At 40.6% G+C, this 14,366-nt stretch overlaps 1 protein-coding gene across 11 annotated transcripts in view; it reads right to left on the minus strand.

Moving 5' to 3' along the window:
- The window catches only part of CELF4 (CUGBP Elav-like family member 4), a 709,115-nt gene that overhangs the window by 487,664 nt on the left and 207,085 nt on the right, over positions 1-14,366 (minus strand). The gene's annotated exons all lie outside the window — the stretch shown is intronic.

Genomic DNA, 14,366 nt, shown 5'->3' on the forward strand with positions numbered 1-14,366 from the left:
TCAAACTCTCAACATCATGAAGGAAAGCACTGAAAAATTTCATATTCCTTCTCTCTACTGAAATATTAGATAAAAATTGTAACCAAAACAAAGAAAAGAAGCCTAGATCTTGTTTAACTGTACACTGTGGAACCTAAGCTATTCCTGTTAATTATTTTGAAAGGCTGACAGACAAACAATTTGGCTTCAAGTTCATGCATGTACATCAAATGCAGAGGAAAATCTTCTTTGAGTCACAAAGGACAAAAATGCACTAAACCACTTTGACTCAACAGTTTTAGAGAATGCAGTTTTCTGCTTACAAGACATGTACTTCAGAACATCCTCATCGAGATTCAGCAAACCTAACTTTTATTCCAGTATAAAAATAAATAAGCATTGTAAGGTTATGAGTATTTTCTCTTTCCTATCTTCCATGCATGTGCTCGGCAGGCTGAAAATAATATATTTCTCTGTTTTATTTAATAAAAAAAAAAAAAAATTCAACCAAACAGAAAACTCCAAACCCAAGACAGAACAAAAAAAATTGTCCTTTTTTGAATAACGCTATGATGGCAACAGAAGAATGAAAAAAACTGTGTTCTGTGATGCTGTGCAAACCGCTCTGTACTCTCCTGTTGGTGGAATGACAGCCATGTTGGTCTTCACTCTTGGTGTCAATGATCTGTCCTTTCAGCAAAATTCTCTGGATCAGAGTGGAGGAATGATAACATATTGGGCTGGACTTAAAGGAGAATGTATGCTAAAAGTCATAGATAGGGTTGTACTTAGAGATAACCACGGCAAGTGAAAGGAAAATTTTCTTTGCAGTGTTCCCATTCTTAGTGTTCTCATAGGTGTGAAATCACAGAACAGGTGAGAAGATATATAGGAGTTGTGTGGGTGCTGTTGGATTAATGCTATTAATCAGAACATAAAAACTGTCATCCTGGGTCAGACTAAAGGTCTGTAACATAATAACCTGTTTCTGACATTGACCTGCAACAGATGTTTGGGGAAAGTGTATTAAAAGCATGGCAATTACAGAGTGATCTTTCCCCTGGCCGTGCACTTATGTCTGCAATCAGCAGTTTAGAAACTTCCCAGGTTTTTGTTTCTGAAGCTTTCAGAATGTTTGCATGTAAAAATTTGCAAGATCCATCAGTAAATCAGGCATTGCCTGACATGTGCTGGTGGAAACCATTCTTTGTGGTAAGAATGAATGAAACGTGGACAGCTTGATCATAGCACTCCAAACATGATTAGGTCCCTCACTAAGACCCTTTGGCATACAGAGAGAGCATATCGTTTCTTTTTGGAATGACATTCATGCTCCATGCTCCTTGGATACTGACAAAAAAGCATGAACCTAGCAGGCTACATGTTGAAAAGCTGGATACAGTAATGGAGCTTTAAGATTTCAAGGCCCTCTGAAAGTTCATAAGTTATGACAAACTCGTTCACTCTTGCGTATATCATTGTTCTTATATCACCCTCGCTAAGTTATTGACTGGCAAGGTGGACAACGACCCCTGCCCTAGCAGCGCTACCCAAAACTGATACTAAGCATTGATCAAAGGAAAGCAGAAGTGCAAAGCACTAGCAGAACAAAGAAGATAAGTTCCACAGAAATCCATCAAATTTTAAAATGCATCAGATACACTAACATCTCAGAGGAGACACGGATAAAGGCACAAGTAACTCTTGTTACATATTCCTTTGAGGTCGAACTTTGACGCACAGCCTCCCCAGTTCTCCAACAGGTCTGTTCACCTCTTTATTCATTAAAGGGCTTCTCTCTTCTAATGGAGAAATTTCATTCTGCTGATTTCCATTGATTATTAAAAAATAAGAACTAAAAATCTAAATGCTGCCGTGTGCAGTTCTCTACCAATGATACAAATCTCACTCACTGCTGCTTGCTGTTGTCACCCTAGTTTCATGCAGGACAGACCTTTTATGTGTTTCCAAAACAAACATGCCACTGCTATGTTGAGACTTTGCTTCTATATTCTGTATTTAGTGACATCAGGCAAACACTCCCTTTTTTCTTGTCTACTCTAATTACAATTAAAACTTTGCTTTTCTCCCCTTATACCTTTTAATTCCCCTCTTTCTTTAATTCACTGGCTCTGTACCACTACTACTAAACTCTCAAGAAATATTTTTGGGACACTCTTTGTTAAAAAAAGATAAAAAAGATAGAAAAGATTAAATTTAAGTAGTTCTGTATTTTTATCTTACTACTTCCACTTCCTCCTGTCAGTAAAATACCTATAATAACTGCAGTATTTACAAATTTATTATTTTAAATTCTTTTTTCAGTCCAAATTTTCTAACTTCACAGTTTTAAAGTTAAGAAAAAGAAACTTATATGATAAATCTAAAATAAATTTCTTCTTCTAAATCATATTTAACTGTTTTAATTGGACTATTATTATTTATATAACAGTCCTCATGTTTTCTGGAAATTTAAAATAAATTCATAAATTCACTGTTGCAAGATTTCTTTGATGTGATGTGTAGTGCCTAAAGAATTTTGAGTTTCTTTCTTTTCAAGCAGAGTTTGCAGTACTGATGGTATCGGCTGATTCACAGAGATGGAAGTTTCAGGGCAAAAAAAAGTTAGATATGTTATGAAGCTTTGGGCATTACAAGTTTAACCCTCAGATAATCCTCATTCTCTTTAACTGAAAAAACAAATTTAATGGATTTTATTTACATCTTATGCTGTAACTGGAAAGGCAGGGTTTTTCTCCTCTCTAAAAAGCTGTAGAGTTCTTTAAACACAACCTTGAGAAAAAAAAAAAATCAGCTTTCTACCTGGAGTTTTGATTCATATTCTCTTTCTTTCAAGTCATATGCCTGACTTATTTGTAAAAACTTCTAATAAACATGAATCTGACAGTCAGCCTAATATGCTGGAATCAAAAGCTGTTATTGACTTTGCCATATTGATCAATGGTGGCCCAAGCTCCGTAATAGATTACAGTGTTTCTCTCTGAACACGGATGCTCAGCTGTTCCTTCTCTTCATTAAATGAATGTTCCTCTGTCAGGAAGTGTTAAAATGACCTGGTTCAGAGCCTCCTGCTCCAGACCTTGCCCTCCCATGGATTTGGCACATGATGCACTTCCAGAGCCACATAAATGCCAAAGCAGCAGGTCACTGCTTCTGTTTGGAGGTGGATTTCGTTTAGGTCCTTGCTACTCACCCCTGTTTTACCCACTCTTAGCAACACATTCATCCCCTTTCCCATAGTATGTCTCATAGAATTGTAGAATCATGGAATCATTTGTTTGGAAAAAACCTTTGAGATGATCGAGTCCAACTGTACCTGTTCAATACTAAACCATATCCTTCAGCATTTCATCTACCCATCTTTGAAATACCCCCAGGGATGGTGACTCAACCACCTCCCTGGGCAGCCCGTTCCAGTGCCTGATAACCCTTTCGGTGAAGAAGTTTTTTTTCCCTTGGCTCAATTTAAGGTTATGTCCTCTCGTCCTATCACCTATCACTTGCGAGAAGTAAAAAGACCAACACTCACCTCTCTGCAACCTCCTTTCAGGTAGCTGTAGACACTGATAAGGTCTCTCCTCAGCCTCCTTTTCTCCAGGCTAGACAACCCCAGTTCCCTCACCTGCTCTGTGGGGACTAGTTCTCCAGCCTATTCATCGTCTTTGCTGCCCTTCTCTGGACATGCTTCTGCACCTCAATGTCTTTCTTCTAGTGAGGACCCCAAAACTGAACACAATATTTGAGGAGTGGCCTCACCAGTGCCAAGTACAGGAGCAGAATCTCATCCTTTGTCCTGCTTGCCATGCTGTTTCTGATACAAGCCAAGATGCCATTGGCCTTCCTGGGCACCTGCACACACTGCTGACTCATATTCAACCAGCTGTCAACCAACACCCCCCAGGTCCACCTCTGCTAGGCTGCTTTCCAGACACTCTCACTCAAGCCTGTAGCGCTGTATGGGGTTGTTTTGTCCCAAGTGTGGGACTCAGCACTTGGCCTTGTTGAACCTCATCCTGTCGGTCTCAGCCCATCGATCCAACCTGTTCAGATCGCTCTGTAGAGTCTCCCTACCCGCAAGCTGATTGAACCTTCCTCCCAGCTTAGTGTCATCCACAAACTTACTAAGGGCACACTCAATCCCGTTGTAAAGTTCATTGACAAAGATATTGAACAGAACTCACTAACATTCACGTACTTTTGCTTCACTGCTCAGCTGTGTGTGTTATGTCCACATCATATAGACTGGGAATGGAGCCACAGGGAGGCTAATTGACTTGTCATACAGAAAGCTTATGAATAAGAGGGAATTTGAAAGCACTTCTTTCATGTCAACTGTGGGTGTATGAAATGTTGACTAGCTTCTCTCTCCTTATGTTCCTCAAACCAAACTTCTCCCAGCTCAAAACTCCAAGGCAGTCACTAAAAAAAAGATCCCTTCATCTGCTTGAAATGTATATCAGGATGGCTTCTCCAGGACAGCAGTCTGAGCTCATAGTAACCCTGAGAAGGACTATCTGATGCCTAGAGGTGACCTCGCCTTCAGCAAACTGTGTAGTCATGGCCTTTTCTGAGCTACCTAGAGGTCTTAGGTAGCAGCTAACCATGATAGCTCTGGGGATCAGATTGATACCCTCTAATAAGGACTACCAGTCATATGGAAGTCAGCCTATATGCTTTGTAGTGCTAAAGGCTGGGATTTAGGCCAATTCTCAGTCCATCTAAGTTCCTAGTGGTGGCATTCTTTCATGAATGGTGCAAAGATTCAAAAAACACAGCAAATTCTGCTATTCCTATGGATTCTCTTGATGAAAAACATTTTAAAAACCCCATGTGTCTGGAAATACGCAATTCAGAAATGTTTAATGCAGAGATGACTACGGAAAATTTGTACTTCTCTTCTGAACAAAAAGATGTAATCTACAGAACAGCCAGTCACAAAAAGTGTTTCAATATTATCTTTTCACAGGAAAAAATTATACATAATGTCATAATGTTCAAGAAAAGTGAAACGAACACATAAATACTGTTTTCAGCGAAACCTTATATTTTTTGCAGATTTTTCCCTAAGTTAGAATATTTCCACTGGATTCAATCAAAAGAGAAGCAAAGGATTAAAGAGAAGCAGAAATTCAGGGATCCACTCGAGACTAGTCACAATTTGCAAGTGAGACCCAAGCAGGTTAGGAGCAAGGTGTGTACAGGGACTAAACAGAGGAAAACTAGCATTGCATTTCCCTGAGGGTAAGCCCAAACCCAACATTTCCAGATCTATTAATTGACAGCCTTTCATTCAAACTGGGAGAAAACAGAACCATGCTGTGAAGAAAACAACGGACGTTGGTATTGGTATTGAAATGAATAGGATATGGAGAACAAGAGAGTTTTAGAGCAGGTGGCATCAAACCCTTCCTGAGCAAGTTAAGGGCTCGGTGTTCCCAGGGCAACTCAGTAGAGAGGTCCCCAAAGCAATCGCTTACACAGTCTTCTGTAGTATGTAAATTTATTGAAATACAGTCCGCTTTGCCTACTGGGAGATGAGTGTGCTGTGATCTGTCCTCTCAACCCACACTGACACATGCAGCTGACATTGTGGTTTTGAAGATTTCCCTTTTGTTTTCGCTCCCAGCTCGTGGGAGGGGGAGAGAAGGAGGAAGGGGAAAGAAGAGGGCGTAATGCACCCGCGAGTGTGTGTAGGCAGGCCAAGAGGATCTGTGCCACCAAACACCCAGATGGCAGGAAAAAGTCACCTTTTACTAGCTGGATTTGAGGCAGATTTTTATAGTGTGTGGGTGTGAGAGAGGGCAGGGGCTGTGAGGACGATGCAGGAAAACAGAGCATGTAAGTGCACATATGTTCACGCCAGAAAGAGGGAGAGAAGGGCACACAGGATAAACAGGCTTCTGTCTGCATGTATAGAGTGACAGAGTTGCACAGGGAAGAGGAGACGAGTTATGGAGACACTCTTCAGCAGCAGAAATCCAGGCACCTAATAAGCCTTTTCTTTGCCCTCCTCAGTGCAGAGGCACATGGGAGGTGACCAGCTTCCCACTGCCTTTGCAAGGTGTGTTACAGGACAATTTCCTTTTCTACGGATCCCCTGAAATGAGTTTTAAAATGGTAAAAAACTGTCTGTCTTGAGCTGTACTATCTCTACACCCACTGAGGTGACACAACCCAGATGCAAGTCAAGGGCCAAATTCTGTGAGGCTCTGCCTCTACCTGTGCCTCGCTACAATATGAATTCCTGGCTTTAGGATGAAACAAGGCAGAAGAAACAATTCAAATCTGCTTTTCTGTGCTTCTTTATATCTATGATAATAGACTGGAGCTGGAGAATCCTGCTTTGTCTGGAAGTTTTAGGGATAGGCATAAATGATTCTTCAAACATGCAACTTAATATTTCTAAATATCCCACATAAATTGCTTGCCTGAATCAGTACTAATGCTCTTCTTAAAGGTATCTAAAGACCCTCACAATTCTTTCCATTATAGGAGGTATAATGAAATGCATGCAAGACAGCTTAAGGTCATGACCATCTCACTTTGAGGGTGGTTCTTAAAGATTTGTAATTAAGTCAGATCTGTTAAAATTGACTGACAAGACTTCCAATGAGGTCTACCCAGACTGAGGAAGATGTAAGCCTTTTGGTAACTGAAAAGAGAAGGGGTAGAAGGATGATTTCAACCTCTGTTAGAGTAAGAATGCAAAACTGCGCAAAGAAAATCTGATAAAGAATTACCTTAAAAGCCTTGCCCAAAGAAAGTGTTAACCTTACATCTCTAATGCCCACAATCTATAGGTCCTGAGTGACTAAGGTGGGCCATTTTGATTATTATTTTGATATTTGATTATTTCTCATTTGGTAACAGTCAGTAATTCAGTAATTCAGTAAGTCAGTGAATAAGTGTTGTCTGTGTACCTCACTCCGCAGAGCAGGCCAAGGGTCACCCAATGCCTCTGCAAAGAGAAGCATTTTGCCCACCGCATTTTTTATGGTAACTACCTAGGGAAAGATTGAGCTCCAGCCACCAGAGAGGTACCTTGCATTCTGTTAATAGAGGTATGTAAAGTCACCTCACATGCTGGTACGTGCCACGGGGGAAATCCACTGGGAAAACCTCAACAGTGAGTATCAAGGAAAACCTTTTCTGGTGCATTCAAGAGAAATCAAAAAGCAAATGAAAACAAGAAAAAATAGTCCACTCACGTCTCTCTCTCTGAGGGCAGCAGATGCTTCAAAATTCACCAGGCAAGGCCTATCGTGTAGCAGACAGTGGAGGGGAGAGGGTGGCTGCTCTGTACAACTTCCTCCACTCCCCAAGCCTGCTCCAGGGATCACATCTGCACATGGAATTTTGATATTTCAATCTATCTGGATGATTGTTATGCAGATATTTGGTATGGGGAGCTGGTTTTTTGGTTTGTTTTTTTTTTTTTTTCTGGCCTTTCTTAGCAGAAAGGGACATCAGCATAAGTAATCAAAGGTGTGAACCTCAGCCCTTGTACCCAACCTCCCATCTTGCACATGTTCCTGCTTCTGTTAAGTGAGAGCTGATTCTGTCTGAGTGTGTCTGGCTCTTTTTATCATGAGCTACATGTTAATGAGGGCCTGATTCAAAACCCATTGAAGCCAATGGAAAGAGTCTCTCTGAGGATCTTTGGATCAGGTTCATAACAAGTCATCTTCAGCACTACTAAGTCATCTTCAGCACTACTGGTAGAACAGATCGTTAGATGGAATGAAGTGAAGCCCAAGTACATGAATGGAGACCTATTTCAGGAGCTCTGCCAATGGAGGAAAAAGTTTTCTCTGTAACAATGCAACAAAGCTGCAGCACCTGGATTGCAAGTTTTATTTATCTATTGATGTATCTTGATACCTACCTTCCAGAAGTTCTTTGTGCAGTTTTGATCTCGAAAGGGATCACTTAAAATATATGTGAACTTCACTTGCAGAGTGACTATTTCTTTGGGTTTTGAACAACAGAAAAAAGAAGAAAGCAATCTTTTCACTTATGTAACAAAGCATGTTACAGTTTTCTCAAGTCAGATGGACTTACACACAGATGTCAATAAGCAAAAGCCGCACCTCTAAACATTTCTTTTAAGGACATATGCAGACAGTTAAGTGCCTACTCTGATCTCTCTTTTAGTACTGATTCAAGTGCTTCAAGTGTCAGTAATGGTGTGAGTTACTCTGGGACATAGTTCCAAGTCCCCTGTAGGGTCCCATATAAGGTATGACAGTCCCTTTTATCAGGGTGCTATCTTTTCTTGGCACTGAAGGTGTTGTCACAGACTTGTGAAAGGGATTGTCGAGGAAGCTGCATTCCAAGTAGGTCCTTTCCTCCACACTGTTTTGCAGGAATACATGCTAATTTACCAGCTCACACTGTCAAGTAAGGATGGATCACGTAATGCCAAATTCTGCAATATAGAGGTTATTTCATGAAAAATACATAATACACTTTATGTTTCATTCTGAACCAAAATGCAAAAGTCACTTTTATCCTAAATACAAGCATCAGACTCCTCTAAGAAACTCTGCTGTAGGCATCTAATCCTTTGCCATCTGAATCTGACATATCATCCCATTAAAGACAATTAATTTTGAATGAATGGTTATTGGATGCAAGCATTCAAGATGATTATTTTAAGGACAGACAGGCTGTTCACTTCCTCCACTGACCACAGAAGGGGTGGAGATAATCAGCTCAGATTTAAACATCTATCTTTTAGACATTAAATAAATCCCATCCTTGAAACTTGAGTGGAGGACCCATATACTGCAAACGGAAAAGGCATGAATAGTGCTGAAGACTTCAGTGGACAATGCTGCCAGAAGAAAATCCCCAATTCTCACCACGATGCGAATGAAGATACTCCAGCCAGTTTAAGAGCTCTCTTTGCTCATGGAATGAGTCTTTGGCTCTCCCTATACTGCAAACAGATTCACTGTTACATCTGTGTCTGTGCCAGGAAAACTTACCCTAGTTTCTGAGATGTGTAAAGGTTCTTGTCACAGATGAAACTGAACTGACATTCATAGATCTGAAGAAAAGAATTTATCATCAGAATATTTGAATCTCAGTTTAAATACGCTGGCTTTGAATCCAGGTTCAAGGCAGGTTCTTCAGCTTCTGGGCTCAGCCACACAACACAGGATGGGTTTGACAGAAAACTGCATCCAGTTTCATATGGCTCCAGAGAGCGAGAAGAAAAAAAAATTCTGAAAACAATGAACCAAGCAAACAAAAGGGGGAAATAAAAGTGGACTTAAAAACTATGAAGGGAAAATATCAAACAAAATAAAACAGCTGTGCTGCAAATAATACACAGTGCTTTTAATTTTCATGCACAAAAATTCTTTCAGCAAAATAAAATAAAAAAAGAATAAAGAAAAAAAGTATTTGGTGTATCCTTATTCAAGATGAATTCCAAGATCCTCTGAGTACCTTGCTAACACTTTCCATTTGAGTTTTAAACCTTAGAGTCACAATAGTATCTTGCAGTGGACAATGGCAGTGAGTGAGATTGCGTAGTGTAAGATTAACTTGGAGTCCCACCTTACTACCCAGCTGATTTACTACCCAGCTGATTTCCCCAGGCACAGAAGCAAACATCTGGGTGTTTGTATGCATGTTGACGTTTATTTCTTTATTTTTTGGTGCCACGGGGAACTAAGGATTAGGTTTGTTATTTAAACTAACCAGGCATTAAAATACCTTGAGCCAATCGTGCCCTTACTGGGTTGCAATTGAGAAACACTAGGCAGAGAGAGGATGACACAGCCCTAAGAAATAATAAGAGAGATTAATGCAAAAGACAAGGGCAGCACAAGAAGCACCCAAATGTAATGTACCGAGTCCCTTTTTATCCCCCTTCCCTTCACATTGTTGTAGATCAGCCGCCAGAGGGCGTCCAAGAGACCTCCAACTACTGCAGTCTAAACTGATCAGCTTTGGGCAGAATAAATGTAATTGAACGTTTTCTACCAGGGGCTGCAGAGTTCAAACCAGTGCGAGATACTTTAGGTCACTGCAAGATTTGCGTCACAGCAAGATTTCTCAGAAAAGCTAAATAAGACTTAATTTAGAGATTATCTTCCACAAGAAAACAAAGGGAATAAAGAAGTAAGTTGGCATTGTTAGTATAGTTGTTGATGCTGAAAATGTTTTTCTCCCTGTGTATTTCTGATTAAATAATATTATATATTTATAGGTCAATGAAATGGAAAAGAAGGTCAGAAGACCAGAATCCAAAGGCCAAACAGTGCCTCATCTGCACCACTATACACCTGCTCATGTGTATGGAAATATACACATATTTAAACACAGGCACATTATATAATGTTTTGTTTTACTGATTGGTAGGAGAGGATGGAACAATAAACAGGTCACTAATTGCATTAGCCAATGTAAGTAGGTGTTAGCAATGAGAGTGTACATTATCTGCAGGTCTAATCCATGGCATTATTCACAGCCGCTGAGGATGGGACCAAGAGACCCAGCAATGTAGAGTCAAATTCATCCAACCAAATACAAACATCTGCTCAAGGCCAACATGAGACACCTGTCTTCTCCTACCTCTCCATTACCTAAGAAGGGAGCTGCGAAGTGTAAGCCTACACTACGGCTGATCAAATGAATGCCACCACCGATCCATCTGTGTCCCAGTTCTCCACCTGATAATGGTATGCAGTCTTTCATGTTCTCATCTACTTTGTCTCTACAGCTCTATGTAAAACCTCTTGCTTTATTGCCACATCCATGTAGGTTAACACCATATATTTTTATCTGCATCCTTTTGTTTCAGTCCTTCTTTGAAAAAGAAGATGAGCTAAAAATACCAGCATCAGAATCTGGACCCTGGATAGAAACGTGGTCTTTGATTCCACCGTACAATTACAGTGAGCTCCCAGTTTTCATAGCTGTTCCTTAGCCTGCACACTCAGATGAAAATAGCTTGTGCTGTTCCATACCAGACTTTTTACCAGCACAGGGCAGTACTATAACACTGAAGTCAATGGCATTACTTTAAATTATATGGTTGAATACCTCTTTATAATCTACACAATAAACACTGGTTTATGTAACTTCAGCACTTTTTTTTCCATGGGAAAAGAATAACTCTTTATTTATTATCATTGGGGTTTTTTGCACAGCTTACAAGAAGGTTAGAGTTAGTCTCTTTCTCAATCCTCCTCTCTGAGTACCAGCTATTCTTCATGGGGGGATATATGAGCAGTTTTACACAGTTTTAATATCCGCTAGAAATTACACCTCACTGCCTTTAGGGACTGCACTTTTAAAATTCAATTTCAAATAAATATAATTATAAAATAAGGTGAAAAAAAAAGGGCAAGAGAAGGAAAGAGAGTATCAGAATTCACTTCCTCACTATAAGAGCTTCAGGGCACAGTCAATGGGGCTATGTTTTTTAGTAACTGTAAGAAAAATGGCCTGGGGCTATGAGATTAGCATGTTGATGTTTTGGTCACCATTCTCTATATGAAGCCAGAGATGGCAGAATCTCATGCTACAAAGGAGAAGGTGAGCAGGAGGTTTGCAGAGGGAGTTTTTATATCTTCCAAAAGCTGTCACAATTAGAGAAACACTGGAAGAGAGGAGAATGAAAACACAACATGAAACACAGTTGAAAGGAAGAAAGGAGGACTGTTGAAGTATTATCTCAGGGCTCTTCCCTCAGAAAATCAAGGTCTGGGAGAGCATAGCTATGATTCAGGCAGGAAAAAGAAAATCTACAAGCACTGAAAAACAACCATCCCAAGGCCAAAAGCTCTGCAGCTTGTCAATTTCACTCAATAATGACACAGAGGGGATGATCCTGTTAAAATGTAAGATGGGTGTAACTGTGCATGTGCCATGTTTCTAACAACCCAGTGTCTTTAACTGGAGACTTCACATTAAAATAAAATTGAGAAAGCTCTTGCTTACAGATCTGAGCAGATAGGTGTTCCTTCTGTTCAGTGAAGCTAACGGAAACAAAACATATTTAGCATTTTGCAGCAGAGATCCACTATTTATTGCTAGTAATACATGAGACGGTGCTGTAACACTTGTTGGGACCCCAGTGTATGCACGTCCTGAACATAACAGCCAGGCAGGCACTCCTTAAAGGAGAAGCAGATGTGCAGAAAACACAGGTAGGAGAAGCTGAAGTTAGAGAGGAGGTCACTCACAGGGTTTTCTGCTCTGTTGCTCAGACTGCACTGCATCCACGGAGCAGAAACATATTCAGAGAATTATTTTGAATGCTGAGGATGGATTCATTACAATTAAGGCTCATCAGTCTGGTTAGAAATAGAACTGCTGCTATTGAATCTATGAGGAAATTTGTGTTCATTGGGAAAACCCTTGTATCAAATAAACACAAAGAAGTGACCTTGAGAAATGAGAAGTTACCTACACACTCAGCACAGGCAGCAGATGCTTAAGGTTCTTGGCAACTTGCAAGGCAACTTTTGCATGTGGATGCCCCATTCCAGGCCGAGCAGTCTCCCTCTGCTCTTTCTCACACACTTCCTGGGAGGGAACTACTTTATACAAAATGCAACATTAATGCACGCGGGGGAAGGCACATGACTACAGACTGTTTGGGCCGTGTGTAGGCTGGGCTCCAAAGGCTTACATCTGATTTTCTTTGCTAAATCTAGGAGTATAAGTTCTCTGGAAATTGAGGTAAAGAATACTTTATGGGAAGAAACTCCTTTCTCTTTTCATTGACAATTCTTGAATTTTAGACCTGCCAAGTAACATAGTTGTGAAAGACAGAGCATTCCTGAGGACTTCTGAGAACTCAAAAATCACATAAAAAGAGGGAAACAGGATTTGTGGACGCAAAAGGAATTACTAAGTCAAGAAACATATAGAAAAAACCAAACACCTCATTGGGCCAGACATCTTGCAAAATTGCTCAGAGGCTCAGGTCTTGGGTGGAGCAGATTTTGTTATAAGATCACGCACAGGGAACAAATGGTCCCAGGAAATATTTTGCCAGTCACTTCTGGGACTTTGGTGGAAATCCTTGGAAGCAGATTTCCTCTACTGCCTTTCCATATCACTCTCCAATGACCAACTTCCTCCAGTTCAATCTGAACAACTGCAACAGGACACAGTTGAAAATCATTCAGTGCTTACGAAGTCCTTTCTTTCATCTCACCTTCTCTTCTGCTCCCTTCCCAGGCCTTGTTTTTTCTTACACAACTTGCGTGTTGTGAGATAACCGAGCAAGTATCGTTTCAGAGAACTGCCCTCATTTGCCATGCATCTGAATAAGCACCGAGTCTGCAGATATTTGTTTAGCCACTGAGCTGACCAAATTAGATTAACACAACACATGCAGTGAGTGGAGGAGGACAGAGGAGGGGAGACTCTTCTAACAGAAAGGGGAAAGTTGCTGGGGAAGTGCTGTCATCATGGCAATTAACCCTGTCTTGGCAATGGTTTCCTTCATTCCCCCAGAAAATCTGCTAGGTAATTCCCCTTTCCTCACCTTCATATGCATTGCAGAACTGGGGCAGAGCTGCTCAGGATCAAAGCTATGCTTCAGAGCTCAGGAGGTTGTGACAGTTGCATTTTTGCAAGGGGAGATGTGTGGGAGAAGCTTCCTTCTGCTAAATTCAGTGACACACTGTTAACAAGACAATACAACAACCAGGGCTGGTTGCTGTTTTCTCTCTCTCTCTCTCTCTCTCTCTTTTTTTTTTGTTTTTACAACCCAATGAGACCTTTCATTACATTTCAAACATATTTCCTTCAAAGTTGTTGTGAAGATTCCCTCCTACTGCTTCCACTGCTCTTCCTCTTCTTTCACTGGAGCTGATAAGCATCTCACTCTATGAGGTTCTGTTTCATACAAGCAATGCACAGCATGGGGTTGTAGCAAAACAGCTTGCTCTTCTCCCTCAGAGATAGCATCTCACAAGAAGTCCACTCTTACCAAGCCAACTAGTGTCCCTCATCTCTAATTTCAGGGAAATGTAGCATGTTCTTCACCCACAGAGTTGGAGAACAAGTCAATAACATTTCCAAGACAGATTTTCTGATGGTGGAAATTAATACAGATCTCTGAAGTCAAGGAAGGTACCGTCAAGAGGGTCTGGATTAAAGCATGCAAACAACTGGAAAAGTTGTTATTCATATTGTAAAGATGGTATAATAGAGTTAGAAAAGGGTAATTCACATGGAATCACTGCCCTGGGAGCAGCCAGAAATCTCCTGCATCATAAACCAGCGAGTCAAATACAGAACCTCTCTAGTATGAATCAGCAGTGATCGTCTTACGCGCAGTGCTCTGGAAAGCCTGGAGCCTGGTCTGTTTTTCAAGAGAAAATTACCAAAAG

The sequence above is a fragment of the Cuculus canorus genome, chromosome Z (genome assembly GCF_017976375.1).
Source record: "Cuculus canorus isolate bCucCan1 chromosome Z, bCucCan1.pri, whole genome shotgun sequence".
Lineage (NCBI taxonomy): Eukaryota > Metazoa > Chordata > Aves > Cuculiformes > Cuculidae > Cuculus > Cuculus canorus.